This window comes from Protopterus annectens, chromosome 7.part0 (genome assembly GCF_019279795.1).
Source record: "Protopterus annectens isolate FY-2018-M chromosome 7.part0, PAN1.0, whole genome shotgun sequence".
In the NCBI taxonomy this organism is placed as follows: Eukaryota; Metazoa; Chordata; order Ceratodontiformes; family Protopteridae; genus Protopterus; species Protopterus annectens.
In genome coordinates, this window is record NC_056739.1 from 1890506068 (window position 1) to 1890526067 (window position 20000).

General features: G+C 32.4%; 1 protein-coding gene across 1 annotated transcript in view; it reads right to left on the reverse strand.

Annotated features, from left to right (window-relative positions):
- Positions 1-20000, reverse strand: part of AGBL1 (AGBL carboxypeptidase 1) — a 4745443-nt gene that overhangs the window by 516702 nt on the left and 4208741 nt on the right. The window lies entirely within an intron of this gene.

The window sequence follows — 20000 nt, forward strand, 5'->3', positions numbered from 1 at the left end:
ATGGAAATGTCTCAATATGAATTGATATATGATAGACTGCAGTTTGCTCTGCCATCTTATAGCATTAGTAAGAGAAAGCTTAACATTACATATTCCTTCAAGTTGTTGTAGGTATTATTTATCATGTAAATGCTGATAGTCATAGAAGTCATTAAAACCAGGCATTTACACTAGTGTATATGACAAAATGTGTTGTGACTTCAAAATGTATTTAGAGCATTGATATCACACATTTATATAACTGCTTCAAGCATATTTTCAAGGTAATATTTGTGCTGTCTATGAGCCTGAAATGGTTCAGTATTGATCAGTGCACTACCATGGTAAACATATATGAATAAATAATTTGTCAGCTGCTTGTTCCTCATTGAAAACTAATTTAGAATGGTACTATTGCATGCTGCATTAATGGGTGTTATGCTCCTTGAATTGAGTGCTAAATGAAACACTTGCCCTTTTTCTAGTTTTGTGTGGCATTTGAGGTTTCTCAGTTTTAGAACATCTATATAAAATAATTGCCCAGGCTACATTACTTTTTGTTACCAGCAGTAAAAAGATGGATTGCTGTTATTGCACATATTTACTTTAGTAAGGGCATGTTTTCTTCTGTTAACAGCTTTAAGAATTTATCATCTGCAGAATTTTTCTGCTCTGTAACCTGGAGAAATGTTTTATTTTCCTCTGAGCAAGACATTCATTGGATTGATTACTTGAAAAGGTTAATGTTTGTCATATCTGTAATTCAGAGACTTCTTATAAAGCTATAGTCTCCAATCACTGATACAGTTTTATTGATAGTGCTTCTGGATGATATTTCCAGTGGTTTGATCTGAGATAACCTTGACAAGAAAAAAAAGAAGGTCACATGATTACAAAACTGTAGCTTTTCATAAGAATTTCTTTCATCATGCCATGGCATTCCACACTCAGATGCCCAGCCTCAGTGCTTTTAGATACACAATGACTAGTTAAAAGAAGATTTATTGGTTCCATCTGAATGTGACAGAAGGGGTCATATGTTTTACAGTTGTTTTGCTGAAAGAAGATTCCTTGAGTTCAAATTGAAGAGAAAAAACTGAGGACTGAGGGCATTTTTGTATTTGTTGTATAAACAAGATTGTATTCCCATGTAGAAAAGGGCACACTCCTGTATTGCTGTCTTTAATCATTTTATCCCACTATGCATATTACGATCATAAAAAGCTGTAAACATGCATACTAAAGCACAAAACACATACTGCATCCAAAACAGCATTTATACACACTGCCATTTTTGTTGTAGAACATCCCAGTCATTTTATGTTTTTTGACTTATTAGGTCCATTTTAAATATTGATGTAAAGATGTTTATTCAGCTTAGCAATTTTTCACATACATAGCAGTTTTTTAAATTCAGACAGAATAGTTATCTTACATTACTGATCCTTGATGTGAGGACTTATGTGTGTTTCATCTGTCTGTGACAAGAAATTTGTAATGCTTATATATGAAACATCTACATAGTAAGGACTAAATGTTAAAACACAGTATCAAAGTAAAAAGGCGACATTGTTCAGCGGAATATTATTACCTGAAATATTGACTAAAAAATCATTACGGATATTTGTTATGTGGTATTTTTTTAACTCATCACTTAATTATCTATAGGTGAACATTTTCACTGAAACCAGAATGTTTACTTGAAACAAATTCTCAACAGCACATGCGAAAACACAGCTGGCTAAACACACTTTCCTTTAGTCTCAGTGTTTAAGCATTTATAATATACTCAGGACCTTTCATAACAAGCCATTCTCCATGAGTACAAAGTCCAGCAGACCTTGTTCTCATGCCAGATATCAAATTTTCCCTTAAAATATTGTAAATTCTCTGAATGTCTTATATCTATAGCCAATTTATTTTAGCATGCACCTTCCTTATACAGGAACGATTTAATCCCCTTGGCTTTAGTACTGTCTCTATTTCGATCAGCGAGTAGTTATTTCTGGTAAATGTTTTATGATTCAAAAAAGTAAAGCCTCTGTGAGTCTGCCACATAAGTATTTATACACCCATATCAAGTTTCCTTTAAGCAAACAATAAAGAACAGAATACACTATGGGCTGAGACTGTGAAAGTTGTCTTACAGTGTTGCAGACCTAGACTCTTTCCTACACAGTAAGAATGATGATTTGGATGTAGCAAGAGGGACTGGGTTTATACGTTTGGGCCGGCTTGGTATCTAATACAATACTTAGTACTAAGTGCAGGTCTCTAAAACTGGACAGACTACTCTTGAACACTGACTTGCAGTTCTACAACCAAATTAGTATACACATCATTATCACTGAAACCATGCAAGTTCAACAGTCAGTGTGATAACATTTTGCTAGAGTAATACCAGGTAACATATAATTTTGCTGGAATAATCCCCAGCAGAGTAACATATAATTTTGCTGGGAATAATCCCCAGCAGAGTATAGATTTGCATGGAATTTGAATATGTATATATCAGGAACAGGCATATTATATGGATGGGTTGTTAACAAACAAGACAAGCAAGGTCAGGGGTAGGCATAGCCTATGGATGGTCATTGACAAAGAGATGTGAGGAGAAAGGTAATAGTCAGTTCACTGTTACCACTGCCAGGAAGAGAGAGAGAGAGTGTGTGTGTGTGTGTGTGTGTGTGTGTGTGTGTGTGTGTGTGTGTGTGTGTGTGTGTGTGTGTGTGTGTGTGTGTGTGTGTGTGTGTGTGTGTGTGTGTGTGTGTGTGTGTGTGTGTGTGAGTGTGTAAGTTTTTACATGTATTTAGTTTGTTACTGCTTGATTGCTTGATTGCATTTGTTTATTAGGAATTTCCTACATGTTAGCTGCAGAGTAATACAATTTTTTTTAAATCTTTCTGTGAGTGAAGGAAAGCAACTAAGCATTACTACTCCCTCTTCAAAAAAAAGTAAATGTTTGTCAAGCACAATTAAATTATGAATAAGAAGACATACAGTACAAGCACTGTGTCCAGATGCTCTGATCTTCTTTTGAAAGGTGAAAGCAAATAACAAAAACCTGCCCCCAACAATACTAAACAGATTATATTCATGTCCTGTAACCAGACAATGTTCATAGAAGCCTCCAACGAAAACAACTTAAGTTAGTTAACATAGAAAGAAAGTGTGTTGGATGCATTTTACTTTTCTATCTCATTTGCTATTTTACATTTTATTGTCAGCAGTATAGTATGCATATTTGGAAAACTGAAGTGATAAAAAAGAGTTGCAGGTGAAAAGGAAAAAAAAAATCCAATTAAGAAAAGTAACAATTGAAGTCTGTCATGTTAATATTATTGACTAGCAAAATATATTTTGGGGATATTCCTGGGAGAAACAAAAGGCAGCCAGTCATAACCACTCTTCCTAACTGTTGAGGAGCATGGCAAGCACAATGCAAGTAGAAAAAAAAGTGATGTATGTAAATTTCCTAGAGGAAATGAAGGAAATTATTCAGCTCTAGTGTAGTATGTGTCAATGGATGGTTTATATCACTTAACCAAAACCCAAACAATCAAACCACCATTCATCAAATCATTTACATCGAAACTTGAAACCATCAAACTTTTAATCAAAATATTTCCCAGGAGAAAATAATCCTCGGCCAATCTAATGACCATTAAAAAAATACTATAATTAAAACCCACCGCTCCCCACACCCCCATAACTAAATATACCAACTCTGAGATTGGATACAATACAGTACAGAAGAGGGAAAATTCCCAGTGGTTCTTTTGTCCGGAGAAAAATTTTCCATTAAAAGGCCATTGAATGGTTTGAGGTTTTCGATGTAAAGGGTTCGATGAACAGTGGTTTGATCCATTGGGTTTTTGATTAAGTGATATAGACCTGACAATGGCAATTACGAAAGAGAGCACTAGAAGGAAAAACAGAATGATTAAGCAATTCTGCAAGAAGCTTTGGAAAATTCTGCTACCTGAGTGAAAGCATTCCATTATATGAATCTGAATATGCTCCAGGTGCAGTGGATACAATGTATAACAAGACCAAAAATATATATAGACAGCTAAAATAAAGGGGAAAAAAGTTTGGCAGGTCATTGTACTCATTGCAGTGATCTCTGAAAGCATTTTGTAAAGATCCTTTGAGAAAGTGAAGACAAACTGATATACCACAACTCACTATATGCAAAATGGGTCATCATAGCATTAAAAATAACGAGACCTTGAAGTAAAATGGTGTGTAGACTAATATACTAAGTGTAAATAATCTATTATCTATTTCTGAAAATTCTTTTTTACTAAGAGATGACAACTGTGCATTCCACCCACCAGTGCAGTTAAGCAAACTAATTAGAAATAGTGTAGTAGAAGTTTGTTAAATGGCTTTAATGATGAAATGATTCAATAATAACATTTTATGTTAATAATCAAAGTGATAGGACAAGAAAAACATTCAAAATTATAAACATTTCAGGTAGAATGCACCATGATAGTCTGATTATCAAAATATGATCACTTGATTAATAATAAATAGACATTGCACACGGTGTTGTAATGCAAGAAGTTATGGAAAAACAGAAGCAGATCAGGTTTGTGGTCGTAAGGGAGGAGAAACATATCCTATATCTGTGAATTAAAACCCAAATTCCTACTTGAAACTACAAACCTAAACATGAACATCAGCCCTCTACACTAGGAACAGGAATACAGGAGGACCCCCCCCCCCCAAAACAAAAATATAAGAAAAGATGGATATGTTTGTCAATACAAAGAAAAGAGAAGAGCACTATACAGAAGAATGCATTGTCTCAGTCCTTCTCCTCCATAGAAGTATATGGTGAAATCACTGCAGTATATGCATTAGAGAAAGACAACTATTGCAATAATAGCAATGTTCAGGGGTCAGAAGAAGTACAAAGGGAAACCAAATTGCTCCTGCTGACTAAAGTGACAGTCACAGTCATATTCAGTTCTTATGTCTCAGTGGAGAGCAAGTCTAGGTGATGCACCTGGTAGCTCATGTGATGGCAGGAACAGTGCTGCACAGTTGTGTACATATTCAGGAAGCTGTAGATATAACAGATGTCTGACACCTAAAGTATGAAGGATAAAGCCCTGAACCAAAACAACCGAGTGCTTTTATCTTACCAGACTTTATCAGAATTAATTCACCAACATTCGCACACTTCCTTTAATATACTTGATAAAAATGTCATGAGACATAAATAACCAATAAAAATATAAAACGAAAGCAAAAAATACAGCACCGTTAATTAATAAAATGCAACTTTTTTTAAAGTCCTCACCGATATGATACCATTATTGAATTATCACTTGTGACATAGGCACATTTACATTTATATAAAAGTAATCAATCTGCATTAACAACTTAAAATTAACAAACATTATGCTTCACATATATTGCTATATATCATATAACCTAAGCAACATTACATAAATTATTCAATTCCTACCCCTTTTTTAAACGAGAATCATCTTTATTAAACCATAACCTCAACATAAGCAATCATACATTTATATAAATAAAAACAAATCACAGAAATACAATCCTAGTTACAAGCATTTTATATCACAGATCATACTGCTACACTCCCAGCTGCAAACATAATACATCACTTGTAATCTACCCAATCATTTTCAGTGAAACATAACATGGCACTGCCGTCTTTTAAACTTCATTCCTCCCCTGTATGTATTGTTCCAACAATTCCCATTTTTTCCTACCCTTTTCAAAAGATCTCAATTCCAGTTGTTTTATCTCCATTACTATATTCATTACTTCTAATATAGTTGGTTTAGATTTTGATTTCCATTTTCTAGTAATATACAATCCATACACAAATAATTGCAAGTAACTTATCATAAAGACAAATAATATCAAAATACAATAAAATATTGTAATTTATCTGCCCTTAGTCTAACAGCAGAAGAAACTGGTAAAACATCATTAATACCAGGAAATTCTGTTGCATTTAATATAATTTGCCAGCACGTTCTCTACATTCTAAATATGTGTACTCAGTTTTATTAAATAAAAGAGTTGTTGGTACATTGTTCTTGTTGTATTTTATTGGTTTAGTTGAAGCCCTGACTCTATTCTTTTTTTTTCAAAACAGGTTTATTGTTTTAACATATAAGAGAAATATCATAACAATTTTATACAAGTAATTAAAAATATGTATTATTATAATATTCAACAAAACAACTAAAGTATTTACAAAGACATCCACTACAATCAGATCAATTAATTAAACTAAAATACCGTGCTATTGAAATTAGAATTTTTTTAACAAATTTTGTAAATTATCCCATACAATATAATATGATGTTTTTCTAGTTGTTCTCATTCTAATTGTGCTTATTTCCATATGGCACATTATATTCATAACATTTTTAAATTCATTGAACGAAGGAGGTGTATCTGAAATCCAATTTCTAGTTATTATTTTCCTGGCCACTGCTAGGATAGACCATAACAAGGGAAGCTTAATCTTTTAACACATTGAGGTACAGGTGTGTTGAATAATATAAGAGACTTAGAAATAATGAAATTATCTGTAAAAGAGCCTGCAAAAATTCATTAATTGACTTCCAGTATTCTTTCAACTTCATACAGTCATAAAACATATGAGCCCAGTCAGCATTAATTTCTACATTACATCTCTTACATAGATTATCTTTATTATTTATTTTATTCATCATCAAAGGTGTATAAAAGATCTATGTAAAATTTCCATGTATAAAGTCTCCAGACAATGGAAGATGTAGTTCTATAAGCAGATTCCAATATATATTGTTTATCTTGTTGAGTTGGTGGGTTCCCATTAATAGAGGTGAAATAATTCCAGTATGAATCTACACTGTAAAAGTTTCTTGTCTGATAATTTTATGTATATATGAAAGTTTACCTTTATCAGAAACTTTATGCTGTAAATTTAATATCAAGTAATCAATCAGTTTTGGAATAGATTCTTTAACTGTTATAGACATTAGATCTATTCTATCAATGAGATGTTGTCTAAAGATCTGAACCTCTAACCAGCAAGTTTCTCTTAGATCAAATTCTTGTTTTAAGAAATCTAGATGTTTAACTTTATTATCAGATATCAGCTGATACCAGTACTTTAGATCATTATCTATAGCTAAATGAGCTCCTTCAGAAATAGATGACATAAGCATACCCTGAGTATACATTATAGGGAATACAATAAAATTCCATTCCCTATACTTAGGGTGCATGAATATAAATTTACGATAACTAATAATAATATTTAATGGGTAACAAACCATATGTTTAGGTGTAATAGGTGAAGTGCAAAATTCCTTTAGCAACCACAACATGGAGTTATTTACAATCATATTTTTATGTGTTAAGGAGATTTTCATGAAGTGCATACTAATTAGCTCCCAATAATCTTCCCATTTTGCGATATATGACTGATCTATTAATAAAGTAATAACTTTTATAATACAAGAGATAATATATAAATTAAAGTCTGGAAAATAAATACCCCCTTGAGACCAGCTATTAGTATGTTTCTTTAATGCAATCCTAGGTCTATTAGGTGCCCATAAGAAATTTAACATTAGTGTATTCAGTTTCTTGATAATTATTTTTGTAGGTGAAAGTATTATTGATTGTATTAAGTATAAAATCTTGGGGAATATTATCATTTTAATAATTGTAAGTCTCTCCTCCATAGTAAAAACATATTATTCCAGGTATTAAAAAGATTTTGTATATTAAGAAAACAGGTATTATAGTTATTATATATAATAGATTTAATATCTTTAGATAGTATTATACCTAAATAAGTTATCTGACCTGAATTGGGTACATATTTAGTAAAATCACTAATGAGAATATTTTTTCGTGTATATATAGGTAGTATTTTAGTTTTTTCTTCATTGAATATTAAACCAGAAATACTTTTAAAATTCATCATTTTATCAAATAAAGACTGCATAGAAGAATTAGATCCTGCTGAAGTAATTAGAACATCATCTGCAAAAAGTTGAATTTTTAATGTTGTATTTTCGTCTATTTCAAAACCCTCTATGTCAGTACTGTTTCTAATCAAATTAGCCCAAGGCTCCATTACTAAAGTGAATAATAGTGGAGAAAGTGGACATCCTTGCTTTGTACCTTTAAGAATGGGTATTTTTTTGTGAAACATATGTTCCTAACTTAATATAAGCCAGCGTTCCTTTGTATAAATGCTCAATTAAATTTACAAATGCATCAGAGAAGTTTGTGCATTTCAGTAAGGTAAACAGATAGTCCCAACTTACTGAATCAAATGCTGAACCTATATCAAGACTAATAAGTGTTAAATCTTTCTTTTTCCTATTTGCAAAATCAATTAATGTTAAAGTTCTTCTTATATTATCAAAAGTATTTCTATTTACAATGAAGCCCGTCTGATCTATATCTATAATGCCGGGGATGATTGTCTTCAATCTATCAGCAAAAATACTCATAAACATTTTATAATCAACATTAAGTAATGAGATGGGTCGATATGAAGAACATCTAGTTGGATCTTTATTAGGTTTTAAAATTGGTGAAATAAATGTATATTGCCAAGATGGGGGGGTTATTAACTCAGTTTGGGCCAAAATAAAAACCTTATGTATTAATGAATATGTAGTTTTAGAAAGGATTTTATATATCTCTGGTATAATACCATCATTACCCGGTGCTTTGTTTGATTTAAGCTTATTTATTTGTGTAATAACTTCTGTATATGAAATACTTTTGTCCACTAGTTTAATCTGTTGTTTATTAAGCTTTTTATTCATGTTTGTGGTTATAAACTCCTTTATTTTATCTTTAGGTTCCATGTTAATGTTGTTATGGTTAATCTTGTGAAAGTGATTTCTAAATTCATCCAGTATTTCTGGTATACTAGAAACATTCTTCTTTTTCCTTAGAGAAAAGATTTCTTTGATATGGTTTTGTTTATTCAATCTTTTTGTTTTATTTTTAAGTCTATGTAAGTATTTGGGGCTTATTGAATAAGACAAAACTTGTATTTCTCAAAAGTTTTTTAAATTTTATGAGTAAAATTTTTTTTGTTTTTCTCTTTTATTTTGTTTTTTTCTTAAATATTTTTTTTGTCCATAATTTTTTTTTTATTATTATGTTTATAAGAGTCTAATTTACTTTGAATATCTAACAATTCCTTATCCCAAGATTTCCTTTTATTATTATACCATCTGATACTTTGTCCATATAGATATGATTTTAAGGCATCCCAAACATAGACAATGGAGACTTCAGGAGTATTATTTATGTCTAGAAAATGTTGTACTTCTGAAAGTATATATTCTTTATAGTCTTTTAGCTGAGTTACGTATGCTGGTATCCTTTTGATCTGAACATTATGAGTATTTTTATCATGAATTCAAAAACAATTGAGTTATGATCAGATATAGGACATGAAATGATTTTGGAATTAATTAAATCTGTTACCATCTGGTTAGAAATAAAGACCCTATCTATTTTTGAATAAGTTTTGTATCTGTTGGAAAAAAAGGTGTATGGTAATGATTTTGAATCTATCTGATTATTAATATCATTCAAATGATAAGAATTAGCAAAATCGTTTAAATGTTTTGCATTAGATGTAATTCTTCTTTTCCTTATAGTGGTAGTATCACTTTCATGTAGTATACAATTAAAATCACCAGCTAAAATAATATCCCCTATAGAGAATGATATGATCTTATCAATATGATGTTTCACTGTATTAATACCAATTCCAGGTATCCAATATACATTAATTAAAGTGTAAGTCTTCCCATTAATTTGTATTGTAACCATACAAAACATTCCTTTGTCATCCTGAAAAGACTTAATGGTTTTAGGAATGGGCATACTTTTATTCCATAAAATAGCCACTCCTCTTTTTTCTGAGTGTGCTCTGAACTAACCAATACTGTATACTTATTAGTGGCTAATTTATCAATATCTTTTTCAAGAGATGGGTTTCTTGCAGGAAGACTAGATTGGCCTTGTGTAAATTAATGTATCTTATTAGGCTTGCCCTTTACACGGATTATTCAATCCATTAATGTTTAAAGAAATTCCTTTTAAAGATGTCATTTGGCATTTTTAAAACTCAAGAATCTTATGATCGAAATAACAAATAACAAGATAAATAATGTTACATCTCCTCTTTTAGGTGTACCTTTAAATATAGCTGTATTTATTAAATCTCTTATGGGATTTTGTATAGGATTCAATTTTGTTTGTAGTGACAATGAGTATACAAAATATATTGTGGATGTCAAAACTATATACATATAACAATGAACAAGTGAAAATAATGTAAGGATTAAACCTTGCATCCAGCCTGAGTTGAAAACTCCAACTTAGAGTAGTATTTACTACTCAAGTTATCCCCTACCCTAAGCAGCAGTACCTCAGCTACCACCTTATCAATTTAATACTAGTTATATTTAACTGAGGTTAACAGTTTTCAATTCAATTATCTATCAAGACAAAACTACACATTTGGTAAAACAGCATCATATAAACTAAAATAAACTTTTTTTTTTTTAAAACTGTTCATACTACTATATAGATCTATGTAATATATAACACTTGTATTCAAATAGCATTCAAATAAGCTTGATGTTAGAAATCAAGAGGAGAGAAAATTAGGTTCTAACATTCATTTAAATCAAAAACTTTGGCTAATATGATTCAGACATTACATATATTAAGATGCATCTATTTTCTGTCATGTGAATACTATTAACAGCTTCCAAAAAAAAATATTGAATTGTTTGTATATGAGCATTTACTTAAACTCATTATTGTCAATAGAGTAAAATATTGTATTCATAAAAATTATTATAAATCATATTGCATAGTTATGCAAATTCTCAGAAACACTTGCATTATTAATCACAGACACACACACACATACATACACACACACATACACATACACACACACACACACACACATATATATATATATATATATATATATATATATATATATATATATATATATATATCTGATCTCACTGAGTTATGTCCTTGTTGAGCACTATCCTACTTGCTGTCCCTAGAATAAATCTGTCTGCTTTATAGAAAATAATGCACAGCAAACACATTTTAGTAACCAGATTTTACAATCATGCTAACCTACTGCTTTAAAATATATCACATGACATTTCTTCCAGAATAGAATTATAAAATTGTTTATGCTTGTCAATCAGATGAATTAAATGAATTATAATAAAGTATATGTTTGGAACAGAAGTTTTTAACACAGATTATTATGCTGCTGTTAAGTAGATTTTCAAAAACATTTAAATAAATGTTTCATTTTCTATGCCTTCTAAAATAAGACATTTACTTACTACAAGAAACTACATCATTTAAACTCATTATAACTGACATTTTATGAATAGAGTATTTTTCCTGAATCTGTGGTGTGTCAGTATGATAACTAGGTCAGAGGTTATACTAACTGCTTTCAGTTTCTCTGTGAGAATTCTGTGAGTTGAAGCTTTTGAAGTAGTTCATGGACACTGTGCATGAGACAGCCCACATCCCAGATTGTCTCCCTTAACATTTTAGCGGGAAAATTATTAAAGCTTGTGGCAAACATTCATTTTGTCAATAGAGTAAAATATTGTATTCATAGAAATTATTATAAATCATATTGGATAGTTATGCAGATTCTCAGAAACACTTGCATTATTATATAAAAAAAAAGCCATCACACTCACACACACACATACACATACACACACACACACACACACACACACACACACACACACACACACACACACACACACATATATATATATATCTGATCTCACTGAGTTGTGTCTTTGTTGAGCACTATCCTACTTGCTGTCCCTAGAATAAATCTGTCTGCTTTATACAAAATAATGCACAGCAAACACATTTTAGTAACCAGATTTTACAATCATGCTAACCTACTGCTTTAAAATATATCACATGACATTTCTTCCAGAATAGAGTTATAAGATTATTTATGCTTGTCAATCAGATGAATTAAATGAGTTATAGTAAAGTATATGTTTGGAACACAAATTTTAACACAGATTATTATGCTGCTGTTAAGTAGATTTTCAAAAACATTTAAATAAATGTTTCATTTTCTATGCCTTCTAAAATAAGACATTTACTTACTACAAGAAACTACATCATTTAGACTAATTATAACTGGCATATTTTATGAATAGAGTATTTTTCCTGAATCTGTGGTGTGTCAGTGTGATAACTATGTCAAAGGTTATACTAACTGCTTTCAGTTTCTCTGTGAGAATTCTGTGAGTTGAAGCTTTTGAAGTAGTTCATGGACACTGTGCATGAGACAGCCCACATCTCAGATTGTCTCTCTTAACATTTTGGCGGGAAACTTATTAAAAACTAGTGACAAACATTCATTTAGTAGTGTAAATGCATATAAACATGACAAAACCTTCACAATGTATTCCACAGACCATTACAGCCTCTTACTTCTTTTCAGAAAGAGAAACAAATTGAATCACAGCTTGCCATTAAATCTTCAGATATTTTGACTGGTTATGAAACAAAACATTATAACTGACATATTTTATGAATAGTGTATTTTCCTGAATCTGTGGTGTGTCAGTGTGATAACTATGTCAAAGGTTATACTAACTGCTTTCAGTTTCTCTGTGAGAATTCTGTGAGCTGAAGCTTCTGAAGTAACTCATGAACACTGTGCATGAGACAGCCCACATCTCAGATTGTCTCTCTTAACATTTTGGCGGGAAACTTATTAAAAACTAGTGACAAACATTCATTTAGCAGTGTAAATGCATCTAAACATGACAAAACCTTCACAATGTATTCCACAGATCATTACAGCCTCTATGTAAGTGAAATTAAGCCCAAAATTACCAACAAGCAATAAAACAACATTCTTCTCCCAACTCAATTTTCATACAAATCCTATTATTCACTGTGCCCACACAATTAAAAGCATTTCTATATATTAATAAAGAAAAGAAAAAGAGAGTAGAAAATAAAAGGGAGTGAGGCAGAAATAAAAAATGTAAGAGAAAGCTGTAAGAAGTATATACAATGGAATGTTACTTACTGTTTATATTAATAGAGTTAAAAATAAAACATATTATTTACTCTTATTTAGTTCTGATTATTATTAAGTTAAAGCATAACAGATTATTTACAAACAGGCATAAGCAGTATAATCAAGAAAGTATAATTAGAAATAGCATTTGAAAAACTTATAAAAACTTTTACAAGGAATAAATATGTTATTATTCTATTAATGATATTTTCATTACTGTTCTCTCCCTGCCCTCCCCCACCCTTTACCCACTACATAATCTAAATAGAATGTCATTGTTTAAACAAAGAAAATAATAAAAGGAGAAGGAAAAAAAAGGTAAAGATAAAAAAATGTATCAAACTACTAACCTTACTTCTTTTCAGAAAGAGAAACAAATTGAATCACAGCTTGCCATTAAATCTTCAGGTATTTTGACTGGTTATGAAACAAAACATTTCTTTGCACATAGAGAATAACTTTGATTAAATCTTTTCCAAAATATTTGTGGCTTTCTGGAAATGCAGGAACTATATTCAAAAGATTAATAATGAACTAAAATGATGAGAGAGAAAAAAACATATAACAAATCATTTGTTTTTAGTCTCTTCTTCTTCTCTGAAGTCTTCCACGAAGCTTCAGTTGCCAATCTCTTTAATGAAGAACTAGCCCATTCCATTTCTTCTATTTTATCCAAAATCCTTTTTCTTTGACAAACAGTAAAGCAGAGTCTAAATCATCGAAAACCTTAGGACCATCAGGAAGGAAGATTTTAAGCTTGGCAGGAAACAGAAGGTACGTTTTAAACTGTGCTTTTTAAGCTCCCTTATTAGTGGCAGAAAAACTTTTCTTTTAGCTATTACCATGGAAGAATAGTCATTGTCAAAACGCACAGTTGTCTCATTAATCTTAACAGGAGCTTTAGCCCAAGCAGATTTAAGAACCATCTCTTTATCAAAAGATGATAGAAATCTAACTATAACTGATCTAGGATATTTTTGTTAGAGTTAGTATTAGCTATAGATCTATGTGCTCTTTCGATACCAAAAGAGAATGCTTCTGGTAAGTCTAAAGTTTTAGGGAGCCAAGTTGTTAAAAAAGAAGTAATATTGTTACCTTCAATATTTTCCGGCAGTCCAAAAATCCTAATGTTATTGCGCCTAGATCTATTTTCCAGGTCATCCAGCTTTGTTTGTAAATGTGTATTTTGTTTCAGCAGAAACTCAATGTTGATTTCCTCTTCTTGGATTCTATTTTCCATGTCATTCACAGCTTCTTCTATGCCTGTCATCTGGTTCTTCTGTTGTTGCAGGTCTGTATGTAACAGGTCTATTTGTTTTGTAGTTTTTTTCTATGAAGGCGACTATTTTAGTATCCATTTTATCAGTAAGTTGCTGGATTATAATTATCAGAGACTGAAGTTCTTTCTTGATGCTGGAGTCTTGAGAATTTGTATTACTGGAACTTATTTCAGACTGATAAACTGACAGGAAAATTTCCACAGTGATTTCTGACAGGAATATTGTTAAGATTTCCTTTCTTTTTTAGATATAGTTCAAGAACTATATAAAACAAACGTATTTAGAAAGAAAATTACTTCAAAAATTAATTTTTTAAGTAATTAATTCCTGTCAGTGTAATGAAATTGGTGGAGCTGAAGAAATCTGCTGCTATCCTGTGTTCATCCTTGGCCACGCCCCCCCCCGACTCTATTCTTGATGACTTGTGAAAAGTAACAAACTAGGTGGCAGAAAAGCTGATGATGGAATGTGGAAGTGAGGAGCAGATGTCAACTCGCCCGTCCTGGAAGAAGGGTGATGGCCTGCCCTAATGCACTGCAAGCTATTATTTTAGAATGAGGTATATAGCGTGCAGTGCATGGGCCAGTAACATGAGATTTTTCTTGCCAAGACATGCCTATGCAGTAACCCTTATGATGCATCTGCACGAGTGCATATTTTCCCACGTGAATATATGCAGGAATATATATATACATATATATATATCTATATATATATATATATATATATATATATATATATATACATACATATATTCACATGGAAAAGCAAAGGTGTCCATCACATCTACAAGCTTGCACTTCAGCCAATGTGGAGAGATTAAGACCAAAAACAGAAAAAAAACATTCTGTCTAGTTGAAGATGATACTACAGTCAGCTCTCACCATGAAAATGTTAATGGTCCTTCCTAGTTGTGGCTAGATGGCTAACACCACAAGGAAAAGACAAAGAGAAAAAAAAATATTCCTTAAGGTATTCTTTGTGCATGTCAAAACATAATGCACTTATATTGTCTGTAAAGTCTTCAGACTAAGCAGCAGTTATTCCACATTGATACATGATTCAGTAGCACATTTCACTATGGTGTAAAGACAGCAGTAAAAATAGCAATGTAGATGGTGGGGTATGTGAGGCAGTTGATAGGGTCTCAAAAGAGGTTCCAGCATGCCATTAGCTCAGAGCTGATCTGCTCACTGACCCATACATGAAACAAAAAGTGTACAACAGGTTACTTGTTTAATTCTGGGAACACTTAAAACAATAACTATAACTCCAAAGTTCCTATTTACTCCTTAACTTTAATCACAAATTCTGCATCCATAAGTCCTAATCCTCTGTTGTTCCCTAACATTAAAACTCCCTGTTGCTCCATAAACCTATTACTTGTTGTCACTCATAGCCCCAAAACTCCATCTTGCTCACTAACTCTAATCACAAACTGTATTCCCCAACCTTAACTCTAAAATTTGCAATTGATCCTTAGAAATAATCTCAAACCACACTCCCTAAATCTCAGTTCCAAATCCTAAAACGCAAAGACTACAATTTATAATAACTCCTTGTTCCTAATCACAAGCTCTGCACCTAATCCATAACTCTTAATTCACCAGTCAGTGTTTGCTGCTAAAATCACAGTCCCTCAAAGTCCTTCCCCATGGCTACCAGCCTTACTGTGCAAAAACCTGGCTATGTGTTTGAGCAAACCTTCAACTCCTTCCACATGGCTGCTGCATTTCTCTTTCTCTCTCTCTCTCTCTCTGTCTCTTGAACTCGGCTACATGTTCAAGTGCCAGTTCTACTCCCTCCTAACAAGTTGAATTCATACTCAGGTTTGAGTGGCAACTGACATGAGCTGCCTAACACATTTGTGCCTGGCTGTGAGACAGGACTCAAGTACTTTAATTGGAACTTAACCGATATTTTCTAACTTGATGGACAATTCCACACAGATGGAGAATGGGTGTGTTACAGTGCTGAAGGATAAGATTACTGATGAGCACTTTCTAGCTGAGATTGCACCAATAATTCATGCACCCCTCCTTCTGCATATACATGTACCACCCAGTCTTGTTGCATCATTCTAAATCCAGTCCACATCACTCATCTATTCTGTTGACATTGCTTTCAGAAATAAGGGAGATTCTTGCACAAATCCACTCCTGAAAAAAAAAAAAAAAAAAAAAACACTGTACTCTGTTTTGAATGTATACAAATGAATAGACTTAGTGCAAGAGATAACATCCACTGACCTGCTTCCATTTTCATTTGTTTTGAAACCTGGCTTTCAAAATTTAATGAAAACTTTAATATCATGCTAACAATGCCCAAACTAAAAACATTTACTAGTTGAACACAGAAGAAAAATGATAGAAATGTAATGTCATCCTAAAAAAAGTGTTAATTAAATAGAGTTTAAAAAGTCCCTCTGCCTCCAGGGCTACATGGTGAATACAGAATTAAGGAAACTATACTTTTAGCCCATTGGCTATGGTTTTGTTTTGATTTCAAGCATTTCAGAATTTAATTTATTCCTGCTTATAGTTTAGCAGCCATCTCCAAGTCATAATTTATTTACATAAAGGTTACTGCTAGAATCTTTTTCATATTATTCCTGCCGATTGAGTCCTTCTCTCTTTGTTATGCAAGTGTGCTTTCAGCTTTTAAAAGCTGAGGAAGATGATCCTTGCTTCTTTATTTAGTATAGCTTAACATTTCTTGCATATCTTTTTTCCTATCACTGTGCTTGCCATCAAAATAAATGATGTTTTATACTGGATCTAACATTTTAATTCTGTGAAGTTCTCTTGATAAACTGCTGCTTGCCACTCCACCCAGAGCAGTAATCTTGGTCCCTACTTAACCTGTTAATGCATCTAAGATTTTTAATGGTCACAATGTTAAATCAAATCTGTTTTTTTTACATGTAGTTAACAAAACAGTGTTGATTAAATATTACAAAGGTGATGACTGGATATTAACCACTTGGTGAACACTTGCCTAATGTTTCTGTTTTATTGCAATGATATTATATTTCTGATAAAATATGTAATACATATGTTACATTTTCCTACTACTCTGGGTTTTAGTTATACTCTGTTATTCATATTATCAATTGCCAAATGTCAACAGCTTTCTTTTTTCTCTTATGAAATAGTTGTTTCTAATGCTTATGATTTTCTCAAGGTGTACTTAGTGTTTGTTCCCTTTTTCTTTTCCTCTTTCCCTTCGCCTTTTTCTCGATGTGAAAGATAACTACATCCAGGTCTATATTACTTAGTTGAAAGTTTAATTGAGTGAATCACTAATCATCAAACTCAAATCAGCGAAAGCTCAATTGAGGGAATGACCATTCCAGCCAAACATTTCCTAGGGGAAAAAACTATCAGGCCAGCTACCAAACAGAACAAATACAACAACATTTGAAACTCTGCAAGGTGGGGGGTGACCCCCGCAGCTATATATACCAACTCGGAGATCGCATTACAGTGGAAAAAAGGACAAATCCCCAATGATGGTCAACCACATCCCTTCCCTAGGAAAATTTTCACTGAAATGATCATTGGCATACTTGAGCTTTCACTGAATAGGGTTCAATGATTAGTGATTCGCTCAATTAAGCATTCAACAAACTGATATAGATCACTACCTCCAGATACAATTATGAAGAAAAAAACATTTGACAATTAGAAGTAATCATCAAAATCATCAAACTTACAAGGCAGAAGACATGCAAACTTGACATGCATTGACGGCAGAGGACAAGGAAACATTGTACAGACACCAACAAACAGAGAATGAATAAGAGGGAGACAGAGAAGAAACAATTGACAGCCATAACACTGGCTTCAAATCAGGTTGAATCCATGCATTGTCTGTTTTTAATCTTACAAATACAGTGATCCCCACTTAACATTTGCAAGTACTCAATAAAGGGTTTACATTCATCCCACCACAAAGGGCTAAGCTGCCCAACCTTCTACTGGACCTACAGCACTATCTCAGAAAATTAAACCTTAAAATTCTTTTAAAGGATGCAACAGATGCAGATGAAGAACCCGCTACTCCACTTAGCCTTAAAAGAAAGAGCATGTATAACCCCACCCTTCATAACACAATTCAGATTTTCCATAAGTGTGTTAACATGACAAGACACCTGCTTAATCATGAAAGCAACTTTGAATGGTTTAACCTTACACACAAAGAAAAGGAAGCACTTCAAAATCATGAAAATGATAAGAGTCTCCACATTATGAGGGCAGATAAGGGCACAGGCATAGTCTTAATGGAACAAGCTCGTACATCAGCAAAATTAAAATAGACCGTGATAACAATGAATATCACAAGGTTGTGGATCTTAAAACTGTAACATAACACAGACAAACTGTTGAAACAATTAGAATGTGACAACCTTATTACTTCTGAAGAGTTTCAGTACATGTCTGTTCTGTTTCTGTACCTTGGAAAATTTTTTGGCATCCCAAAAATGCACAAAGATGCATCAAATCCACCTTGTAGACACATCCTGTCTAACAAAAGAAATAAAACTGAGAACATTTCTGACTTTATTGATTCTCTTCTAAATCCAGTGGTCAGAACCAAACCATTTTACTTAAGAGACTACTAGGCTTTCCTTAATTACTTCTTCCTTCTTCAACCCACTGAAGTGGACCAAATGATTCTAAAATTGGACATAGTGTCCCTTTATACTAACATTCCACATAAAGAGGGTCTGGAATACTTGAAAACATTCCTCAGTTAACGTTATTCTTTTTCTGACAGCAAGATAGAGACTATTTGTAACCTTATTTACACTGTATTTCATGTCAACTTTCTCCATTTCAACAATGTTATATATCAGCAAGTCAAAAGAGTGGCTATGGGGTCCAAAATGGCCCCTGCTTTCGCTAATCCTTTATTAAGCGCATGGGAGACTAATGCCCTCGTCTACCTGCTGGACTTTAATAAAATTAAATTACATCATATTATATAGATTATATATTTTTTGGCAGGTCACGCAGAAAGAACTTGATTCTTTCATCAACCTCCTTTCCAACAGCATTCCTTTTCTTAATTTCACCATTTCAGGCTGTGGTATGTAGGTTAGTTCCTACATATGAAAATCTCTAAACACTAATTCCCTTAACTGAGAATCCAATATTTTCCACAAAAAAAAAAAATACAGAAATAATTTCCTTGATGTTAATAGTCAGCATCCCCTTTTTATGAAATGGAACATTGCTGGGGACAATTACTATTCATAGATACTCTGCATTATCCTGTTCATAGATTCATACTAGGCTAACTGTCCTCAGGGAACATTGATTTCAGGCCTAGCCAATTACGCCATGTGAGAATCAAACCCTGCACCTTGTGTTTCTAAGGTAAGCACCTTAACCAGTACACTATCCTGCCACCCTTCATCAGATCATTGTGTATTGTAAACAATGGCAAAACTTTCTTTAAAGAAGGAAGCTTTATAAGTAGCTTATTTGTTAACAGGAATTACCATAAGCAGCTTAATTAAGTGAATAATGGACCTCTAATTTTCAGCCAATTTTAAAAAATGGGTTTGTACCGAAATCTAAACAGAACTCCAGCCT